This window comes from Acomys russatus, chromosome 21 (genome assembly GCF_903995435.1).
Source record: "Acomys russatus chromosome 21, mAcoRus1.1, whole genome shotgun sequence".
Classification (NCBI taxonomy): Eukaryota; Metazoa; Chordata; class Mammalia; order Rodentia; family Muridae; genus Acomys; species Acomys russatus.
Window position 1 is genome coordinate 39,772,441 of NC_067157.1, and position 11,643 is coordinate 39,784,083.

Sequence of the window (11,643 nt, forward strand, 5' to 3'; positions counted from 1 at the left end):
TTTTTACCACACGCGTCCCAAGGACCAAACCCAGATCATCAGGCTTGGCGACAAGTATCTTTGCCTGCCAAACCCTCTTGTCAGCCCTACTTTGACTTTTTATTTTGACAGATACACTAAGTGGCCCAGGCTAGGCTTGAACTCATTCTGTATCCTATGTAGTGCTGGAATTTGAGATCCTCCTGCCTCAGCCTCTCCAGTAGCTGGGTGCATGGCTCTCATTCTGTAAAACTGAAAGTGTATACCCATTAAACATCTGCTCTCTTGATCTCTGGCAGCCACCGACTCTATGATCTTGTCTATTCAAGTTATTCCCTCAGCTACACAGAATTTCTGCTTTCACAACTAGATTATCCCACTTAGTATAGTGTCCTTAAGCTCCAGCCATGTTGCAGTATATGTCAGAATTACCTTCCCTTTTAAGGCTTAGCATTTCATCATGTGTCACATGCATCCGCTTGTGTGTGTGTGTGTGTGTGTGTGTGTGTGTGTGTGTGATATTTTGCTTATCTAGTCATCCATCAGTGTGCAGTGGGTTGTACTTGCAGCTTAGCTGCTGAAAACATAGCCAAGACTACTTTTTCAGTTCCTTGAGATCTGACTTTCAACTCCTGGGGTAAATGCTCAGAAGCAGAATTTCTGGGTCATATAGTAGTTTTGTTTTTATGTTTTTGAGAAGCTGTCACAGTGATATTTTTCTGTGACAGCTATACAATCTTATTTCTACCTACTAACATTGTTCAAGAAAAAGGCCTGTGTTTCCATGTCTTCACCAAATTGAGGGAGGGTGAGGGCGAGGGGATAGTCCAAATGTATGAAGTAATATGTCATCAATATTTTTATGTGCGTTTGTTTAATGATTTAAGATGCTAAAAAATCTTTTCAAGTACTTATTGGCCATTAATGTTTCATCATTGGAGAAATTCCTAGTCAAGTTTTCCTGTTTTTAAGTTGTTGCTGTATTGCTTTCTTCTGCATCACTGTGATGACCAAATGCCCAACAGAAAAACCTTACGGGAGGAAGAGTTTGTTTTGGGTCACAGTTGGGAGGAATCAAGGCATACATTTGAGGACGTGGCATAGAAGATAAGCTTACATCGTGGTGGCCAGGAAGTGGAGAAAGATGGGCATGTACTGATCTGGCTTTCTTTTTTGTCCACTTTGATTATTTGAGCCCCCAGCCTGAGTAGATGGTGCTTCACACTTTCAGGGCAGGGAGTGTCTTTCTCCCTAGCATGACCATCTACAAATGCTAGCAACACACACCCAGAAGTGTGTTTGACTAGCTCTAAGTAATTAAAAATCATCATCATTATTACTCTAAATTCTGAGTATTCTTTTTTAAATAATTTTTTATTATATTTCTTTTTTTACATATGCAATTCTGAGTAATTCTAAATTATTATTGTTAGGTTATGGTCCATCATTGTGTGACAGCAGCAGGAGCTTGAGGAAGCTTGTCATATTCCATCCACAGTGAAAAAGCAGAGAGCGAATGAACCCTTGTACTCAGCTCACCCTCTCCTTTTTATATAGCTCTGCCTCCCAGCATAAGAAAGAATGCAGGTATACTAGGTGGACCTTCCCACTTCAATCAACCTGATTGAGATATACCCTATCAGTATACCAAAGGTCCATCTCCCAGGCATTCTAGATTTCATAAGTTGAAAACTGATTAACCATCACAACTCTACCTCGTCACCTTGACACCCAAATACAACATCATTTTGAAGCATAATATTTTATTCCTCATCACCAAAGTCCTATGTTCATCTCATACATCAATACACAACCCAACTTCAAAAGTCCCCATACTCTAACAATTGCAATAGTTTAATAAGTCCAAAGTCAGTTTCCCATCTGAGACTTAAGGCAATCTTTAGCTGTGATCTCTTATACAATCAAAAAGAGGTTACATGATTCCAACATACAATGGAACAGAATAAACATCATCATTCCAGAATGGAAGAAGTATGGCACAGCAATAAACGATGGGCCAAAATTCCAAAATCCAAAGGGCAAATGCCAAGTCTTAAAGCTCCATGTCTGCCATCTGAGACTCAAGATGCAATTTGCTGATATCCAAATGCTTAGCTTGTCCCACCTTCCAGTTCTGCCATGTGCATAATACACAGCCTCTGTCTAAGGCCAGACCCACTCCATGCCTGCAGCTTTCCACATGACATCCCATGAGCCAGGGATCTCAAATATCCTCATGTCTTCACTGCAACTTAGACTTTACTTTGATAACTTTACACAATGGCTTCTCAGGCCACCCTGCCACACATACATTGGCCTCTGCTGTTCTCAGAAACAATGGAGCTAAACTTCAGGTTGCTCCAGTCTCATATCTTTAATACCTACAAAAGCAGTAGACAGTGCTGTCAACTTCGCTTGCCGACTCAAGATTGAGCTTGACCCTCTTGGAACGCAGCTGTACCAGCTTATGTGCTGTGCTGACCGTGCAGAATCGCATCTTCAGCTTGGGCCATTTTGCTTCAAATCACTTTGGAGCTCTACAAGGCAGATCCTCTGATGGGTGGGTTTTACCATTAAGACAACTTTCCTATTGGCCAATGTCCCAGTGTGGCACATGAGGTTTCTCTTCTGTACTTTTGATCTCTTTAGCAATTACAGCTTTTTGCTCACCACCAATCTGAATGCTATTCTGTCTTGAAATTTCCTCTGCCAAGAATGAAGCCACATTATTAAGCAAAATGTCACATGAATGGTCCCTGGCACAGTTCCTGATTGAGAACATGTTCACCTCTGAAATCTCATGAGCCATGCCACTGCCATCTGTATTTCTCTTCTACATTTCAGCCACAAAACAATTCCAAAGGCCTCAGCACCGTGAAGTCAAACTTATCACGGCACTGGTCCCACTTCTCTGTACCAATTTTTTTTCTATCTTACTTTTCTGTTGTTATGACAAAATATCCTGGCAAAAGTAACTTAAGACGAAGGGTTTGCTTGTTTCATTGACTGTGTAATTACTTGGGAAAGTATAGACTTCTTGACAATAGTAGGTCTTCCAGTCCATAAATATGAAATGTTTCCATTTGTTTATCTTGTTAATATCTTTTAGCAGTATTTTGTAGTTTTTTTCCCTATGTTTGGGATTGAATACAAGGCTTTGAGCATGCTAGAGAAGTGCTTTGTCATTGAATTAAATACCTACACCTCATTTTTTGCATTTTATTTTACAAGTCTTAAGTGCCTTTAGCTAGGGCTGAGTAGGTGTTTTATCATCACCATCATCATCAATCAATCATCAGCTTTTTTGAGACAGGTTTCTCTGTGTGGTCTTGGCTATCTGGACTTGCTTTGAAGACCAGGCTGGCCTCGAACTCTCAGAGGTCTTCCTGCCTCTGAGTCCCTAAATGCTGGGATTACAGGCATGCCCCACTGCTCCAGGCTAGTTTATTATTCTTATGATGTTATAAATAGAATTGATTTCATAATTCACAATTTAAATTGCTTGTTATTATTGTATAAAATAGAGCTGCTGTGCATTCCACTTGTCGGCTGCTACATTGGGGAATTCACTTGTTTCTAATTCATCTACCCAGTGGTTTATCATTGCTCTTTCTAATGAAGTAATTCATGGATTTGTTGATTTTCCCCCCTCCTTTTTCCTAATCTCAACTTTATTTATCTCTCCTAGACCCTTTATCATTTACATTTCTTTGTTGTCTTTAGGTTGACTCTTCTCTTTCCCATGCCTTCAATTGCCAACTTTGGCTGTCAAATTAATTTCTTTTTAATTTAGGGGACTTCTGAGACAAGATCTTGTTATGTAAACTTGAGAAGAACTTTCTACATAGACCAACTTGGCCTTGAACCTGAAGCGCTTCCTCCCTGCCTCTGCCTCCTCCTTCTGGGACTCCAAGTGTGAGGTTGAGCACCCAGCTTCTCTCTCGTTTTATTTTAACATAAACCTCTATAGCATAAGTTTCCCATTGCCTCTGCCTTTGCTGCATTTTATAGGTCTTGGTATGTTGTATTTCAGCCTCATCCATCTTGCCTTTGTCATTTGTCCTGTGATTTCTCCTCTAAACCATACTTAACAGTGTATTATTTGATTTCAGCATACTTCTACCACTGACTTCTAACTTCACCTTGTTGTGTTAGGAAAGGACACTTGATGTGCTGTTTATCTTTTTTAACTTACTGATTTGGATTTGTGGTGTAACATGTGGTCTGTGATGGGAAACGCCCTGTGTGCACTTGAGTAAAATGTGTCTGCTGCTGCTGCTGCTGCTGCTGCTGCTGCTATTAGGCAGAGCTGTGTGCGTATCTCCAGTGGGGTTGACCCGTTGTGTTGCTTCACTCCTCTGTGCTCCACTCATTTCCCTCTGGCTCTTCTGTCTGCCACTGAAAGAAGGAGTTTAAATCTCTAACTTTACTGTAAAGCTGTTTATGTTTCCTTGTAATTCCTTTAGTTTTGTTGCATATGTTCTGAAGGATCTAATATTAGGTTGATAATTATTAGATCTCTTTCCTTCATGGAACTTTATGATTTAAAGTTCATTTTATGGGACCTTGGTATGATATTATTCCTCTTTTTTAATGACTTACACATCATATTGTTTTCCTGCTCTTTGATTTTCAACCTCATTGTTTATTTACATCTAAGATGAGTCCCTTATAGGTACCATCTGGCTGGATTGTGTCTTGTCCACTCTACTGATCTCTAGATGTTGACTGGACCATCTACTCTAGTCACAGGTAAACTTACCACTGATGAGGGAAGATGGTGTTCATGTTGCCACTTGCTACTTGTCTTTGGGGTTTTTTGTTTTTTGGGGGGTTTGGGGTTTTGTTTTTGTTTGTTTGTTTGTTTTTGTTTTTTTTTTCCTTCTTTCTCTTTTTTTTTTTTCATTAGCCCTTTCCTGCCTTTTTTTTAGTGGAATATTTAAATTTCTTTCTTAGTTCCTTTTATATATATTTTATTGCTATGACCTTTGTGATTACTGTAAGAATTACATTCAACATGCTAAAATCATAACATTCTACTTTGAATTTATAGCATCTTATTTTCTGTAATATACAAAAATGTCTGTTCCTTTCATATCTGTTTCCAGGACATTGGGTTGTTTGGTTTTCTTTTTTCGCGTTTATTTATTTATTTTGTACACCTAAGTCCCAGAAACTGAACACAGGTCATCAAGCTTGCCTTCAAATACCTGTACTCACTAAGCCATCTTGCTGGTCCGGTGCACCCCTCCCCTCTTGGTCTTGTTTGTTTATTGAGACAAGGCTGCAATGGGTGCTCCCTAGGCGATCCAGGCTGGCTTCAAACACACCTGCTTCTGCCTCCTACATGCCGGGAAGAAAGTCACACCACCATGCACCTTTTGATTTTTGGTGTCACAGAATTATGTTTTTATATTAACTTTGTACCCGTAGACAGAAACTAATCATTCTCTTAAATTATGTTGGAAAAAAAATGTTACAAGCTAATGTTGCATTATTGCCAACTTTTATCATTGTCCACATGACTACCTCTATTAAATCTTTATTTCTTCATACTGTTTGGAGTTACTGTATAAGGTTCTTTAATTCACTCTGAAGAGGTCCCTTAAGCATTCTTACAAGACAAGAGTAACGCATTAAAAAAAAATAATTTATTCATCTTATATCCTGATTGTTTGTTCTTCTCTCCTTGTATCTTCCCGTTACCACTCTCCCTCCCTCTTTCTGTGTGTGGGGGGGGAGGAGAGGAAGCTCCTCCTCTATGGTCTGACCACAGCCTATCATATTTCATCAGTGTAGCCAGCATCTCCTCTTCTGTGTGCCTGCAGGGTCTCCCTCCCAAGGGGAAGTGATCAAATCACCAGCAATAGAGTTCAGGTCAGGGGCAGTCTGGCTCCCTCCACAACCTTGAATGAGCTGTCCATTTGCTGTATCTGAATAAAGGGGTCTAGGTTCTCTGTATGCATTGTCCTTGGTTGGTGTATCAGTTTGTACAGACTACCCTGGGTCTAGATCTGGAGTAACACGTTCTTTTAGGCAGGAAGTTCTTATTTTCTCTCTTCCTTTTTAAAAAGACATTAGATTCTTGGTTAACCTTTTTTGTTAGTTTATTTAGTTGGCCATTTTTAAAGACACTTTTGAACATACTGTCTTCTGCCCATGAAAGTTCCAATGGGAACTACTGGTGGTCTTATTGGGGAGCCCCTTGTGTGTGATCTGTCACTTTTCTCAGGCTGCTTCCAAGAGTTGTTGCCTTAAGCCAAATGCAGTGGTGCACACCTATCATCCCAGCACTCAGGAGGCAGAGGCAAGAGGATCTCTGTGAGTTCGAGGCCAGCCTGGTCTACAAAATGAGTCCAGGCTATCCAAGGTACATTGAGAAACTCTGTCTCAAAAAAAAAAAAAAAAAAAAAAAACTTTTGTTGCTGTCTTTTGGAAATTTGATTTTGTGTTAGTTCAGTCTTCAGCGGTCACCTCACTTGGAGTTTGTCGTACTTCTCGAATGTTGGTTATTATGACTTTCACTACATTTGGGGAATTTACAGATGATATCATGGCTAACCTCTCTGCTCTTTTCTCTTTTAATCCAGAATGAATGTTATCTCCCACAATGCATACATTCATTGGTGTGAGGATTTGTCTTCACTGTCAACCTGACTGTACTTACAATCACCATGGAAACACACTGCTGGAAGACATACCAAAGCGTTTTCATAAAGATCTAAGTGAGCAAGGGAGACCCACCCTTACCGGGGCTTTTGTCATGCCATGCGCTTGTGTCCTGAACTGAGTAAGAGTGCCAAGCACCCCCAGCACTCACCTCTCAGGAACTTTCCATTGAGCCATTACTCACAGCGCAGCCTCACACTCTGCATGCCACACCTTCCCGCCATAATGGACGGTGTCTCTTTGAACTGTAAGGCCAAATAAACCTCTCCTGCTTTAGTTTCTTCTTTCAGGTGTTTTTGCCAAAGCACGTCACTAATACAGTTGGCTTGATGTACTTCTACAGATCCCTTAAGCACAGTTTCATTTTCTTCCTTCTTTGTATGTGTATATTCATGTGTGCAGGTGATGCGCGTGCCTGTGTGTGTCTGTGTGTGTGTGTGTGTGTGTGTGTGTGTGTGTGTGTGTGTGTGTGTGCATTGCTAAAAGACTAGCCACCCATTTTTATGAGACGTGGATTTTCACTGGCCTGGGCCCCCACTTAGGGTAGGCTAGCTATCCAGGAAGCCTCAGGCACCTATCTAATCCCACCTCCACAGCACTGGGCCTAAAAGTGAATGCAGCTGGACCCAGCTTTTTTGTGACTGAGCTCTGGAGGCTGAGTTCGGTTGCCCATGCTTACAAGGCAGACAACTATCAACTGAGACACTTCTTCTAACTCCATCAATTGTTTTGCTGTCTGATCTTCAGACTTGATCATTTCTACTGCCTTATTTTTAAATTATGTCTTCTACCTGATAAAATGTGTCCTTAAACCCTTTCAGCAAAATGTTCCATTTAGTGCCTTCAGTTACAGAGCTGACTTTTGGCTTCTGTTAGGAATGCCATCTCTCTTTGTTGCTGCTTCCATTCTATGCATACTTCTTCTTCTTTTTCTTTTTCTTTTTCTTTTTTAAGTTTTTCTAGTGTTTCTTTTGGTTCTTTGAGCACTTTATAGTATTTAAGTTTTTGTCTGTTATATCTGTTTAGAAGATCTGTCATCTGGTCATTTTCATGGACCGTGTCTGTGGTTTGCTTTTCCTTTTGGGTGAGCCACATTACATTATTTCACCTGTAGTTTTCTCATTGAAAACTAGGCATGCAGGGTCAGTGCTTAAAGGCACTTTTTGTTCTTGCAGAGGACCTGGGTTTGGTTCGCAGCACCCATATGGTAGCTCACAACGATCTGTGTCTCCAATTCCAGGGCATTCGATGCCTTCTTTTGAACTCTGTGGACACCAACATGCAGTTGGTACATGTCCATACACTCAGGCAAAACACTTGCACACAGTAAATAAAGCTCAAAAGAAGTTATTGTTACTACTTTCTTGTTTGTTTTTTTTTTAATACTAAGCATCCAAATCTAATAGTGCAATGACCCTGGAAACTGGATCATCTTCCTTCCACAGAGTTTGCTGAGTTCTAAAACTTGTGACTGCCTCTGTGCCCTTGATCAGCACAAGTAGATCCTCAAAGGTAGTGGTTCTCAACCTCCTTAGGGTGAAAAGACCCTTTCACAGGGGTCAGCTAAGACCCTCTGCATACCAAATATTTACATTATGATTCATGATAGAAGCAAAAATTACAGCTATGAAGTAGCAATTAATTTTATAATTGGGGGATGGGGATCTGTATTAAAGGGTCAAAACATTAGAAAGGTTGAGAACCACTGCCCTAAAGTCTTTCCAGATCTTGTGCCTTTTTCTGGGAATATATGCTTATTTTTAAGTTTTCCTGGATATGTGATGTTTTTAAATGTCATGTTTCTGGTATCTGATTGCCTGAAAGGAAAAGAAATTTTTAAAAATTTAATTTTTAAAATCCCCCAGAGCCAGCGTAGGGGATCAGTGGGAGAAGGTTGCCATGCTTGAGGCTCCCCACCTCTTTACCTGCACCCTTTGGATCAGAAACACCAATCAGTGATCTGAGCACAGACCCCAGATGACTAGAGAGCAGCATCCTTGCTGCCCACCCTGCATCTCACAAGTCGAGTGTAGACTGAGCTGGGAACATGAGGAAAGAAAGTGAAATCCCTACTGTGCTAAGAGTTGAAGTTTATAAAATTAACACATTTTACTGTTCAAGCCTTCCCCCTGGAGATAGCAAGCTTTTGATAGTCTCCGGAATTGAAAAGCAGTGCCATCAGGAAGACCGTGTCCCTGTGTCCCTTGCGAGGGGGTCTAGATGGGGGATTCCCAGTGCCTCCCACCCTGCCTTCTTCCCAGAATTCTCACAAGGTTTAACTTTTCCCTGAGCCGTGAAATAATGTGAACAGTAAGGTAGATTTTGCTTTTAACTGAGAAAAATCATTCAAGCTGCATGTATTTGTTTAATAAAAATGTATTACCAGGCCTTTCTCTAAAGTATAATGACTTGTGTTCTACATTTTGAAAGTTGTCTATTTCTTTCTTTACAGAGTATATGATAATGCTTAAAAAAGTAAAAAGGGCTCTGTGAATTTTGAGGTCAACACGCATTGACCAACAGAGACCATTTCTTAATACATCAGGGCTAGATGATGTTGACAGTGTGCAAAGTTGAGTCTGGCCTCAGTACTAGATGTCTGGGATGCTTGCTCTCTAATCTAGTAAACTTGGAAAGAGGGTGGGAACAGGAAAAATAGAAAAGGGGGGAGCTGTGGAGGGAAGCTAGCACGTAAGGTTTACTATTGAAAGTCAGTCATTACCTCCTTGGAAACGACGTCAGTGTGGCAGCAGGCAGAAATGCGAAGGTCCCAAGTGAGGACACTGAAGTCTTGTGTCCTGGCTCTTGGCTAGACTCCATTCTCACCCACCAGGTAGTGGGATGGTCGGTTTTGGCAAATGCTGTTCATTCTTGACCAGGTAATCAAAGTTTATAAGCACTGTGCTGCAACTCCCAGAACCAGCAGTGCTGACAGGTGGGACCTTGAAGATGTGATGCGGTTTTCAGAGTTCTGCCCTGGTGATTACATTAATGCTGTTTCTCTGAGAATGGGCATGTTATTGGCACTGTGTTCCATATAGAAGGCAGAGCTTATCTTTACCTCCCTTGCTCACACATAGTTGGTCCCTGCTGTGGAAGGTGCAGCAAGAAGGTCCTTTGCCAAATGCAGACAGTTCACCTTGGACCTCTCAGCCTCCAGAACTATAACAACTAAATCTCAGACTAAATAAATCCTGTCTCAGATAGCCCGTTATAGAAGCACAAAACAAACTAAAACAGAAATCGGCGCCGAGAAGTGTGGCCGTTGCTACAACAAAGAAGTAAATCAAAGACACGTTTGTGAAGGCACACATGCAGCTTCAGAGCCAGGTAATGGGGTAGAGGCAGGAAGAATTCAGAGCGTCAAGCTTGAAAACTCTAGATTGTTCTTGATGGAGTAAGGCTAATTCTGATTAGGACTAGGCAGACAAGGACATTAGGCAAAGCCCAAATAACATGCTGGCCACCTAATAACATGCTGGTCAACAGTAGACTGCATATACAATGATGGTGCGATAAGCTCCCAGTGGAGCTTGAAAATAAGAACCGGCTAATGATGGCATAGCTTCCATAAGGTTGTAATGTAACATACTGTTGATGTATTTGTGGTGATGCTGAGCTAAGCAAATCTATCGCCGCATCTGTATAAAAGTGTAGCACATCCACAATGCATAGCACTAAGTACTTCCTAATGGTAGCAAGTGACTAGGTTGCTGGAACAACACACAATTTATGTGTTTACAGCATACTTTTTAGCATTATTTCAGAGTATGTTCCTATTTGCTAAAAGTGATTATATTGTAAAGCAGCTGTGTTGGACTAGCAGTGGCTTCATACATCTCATGTTCACTAGTCTCTGCCCACTACAGTCTAGCTGGGTACCAGTCTCCAGCCCACCTAGAGGCCACTAAGTGACTGCCAGTGCAGTGGATAGATTTAGATTTGCATAAGTGCTATTAGCCCAACAAAAAGTACACATCCACACACCCCTGGAAATGTATCTCCGTTGTGAAGTGGCATGTGACCACCTGCCTATACTTGAGTAGTTATGCTCAAAATGCAGAAATAGAGATAACAGAAGGCCATTCCACTGAGCTTCCAGAGGGAGATTAGAAAATGAGCTATTAGAAATTCGAGTTTGTAATGCAGCTGCGTGGAGTTGGCAGGGCTTGTCTGAGGGCTAGGACTTTGCAGCAGGCCGACTTTAAGATGTCTGGCAGAAAGAATATCTATGCAGCGAAGAACTCAAGGTACCACACAGCTGTCTTTGGCGACATACAGTAAGGAAAGAAAGCAGAAACTATTTAAATATGAAATCCATAATTAAAAAAGAAGCAGAAAGGGGGGACTTGGGAACCTCTCAGCAGGGCCCTGTGAATAATAAAAGAGCATGTTTGGGAGAAACTACAAAGGGTGTGTTCCCGCAACTGTTTGCTCAAGAGATTAATGGATACAAAGAAGACAGTTTCTAATCCTCCAGTCAGCAAATGACCCTGAAGGTATTTCAGAGAATTTCCAGCAAGCTAAGACGTTGAGTGTACTATTTTCAGAGATGTGCCCACAGGACTTCACTGTTCACTGGCTTGTACCTCAGGACTCTGCTTTCTGAATTCTGGCATAGCATCCCTCAGTGGTCCCAGCCAGGGTTCAAGGTGGGTAGGGGATGGGGGAAGCATGTGACTCCACCCACTGCTCTGGGAGGAACAAGCTATAAACCTTGGCAGCACCCACCTGGTCTTAGCTCTATGGGCGTGAGGAGTAGAAGAGAACTAGTGCCATGGTGGCCCACCTGGCCTTCAAGTGATGTCATTGACAGCTTGGAGATGTGGGCAGCAACCTGCCAGAGGCACGTAAGCACAGCAGAGTTCAGTCTAAAGCAATACTTAGTGGAGTTGTGGGAGCAGAGTAGCCCCTGGGACCACAGGATTGTAGGAATATATATGTATTTGCTACTTTTCTTGTTGCTGGGAGAAAAACAAGACAAAGGCAACTTAA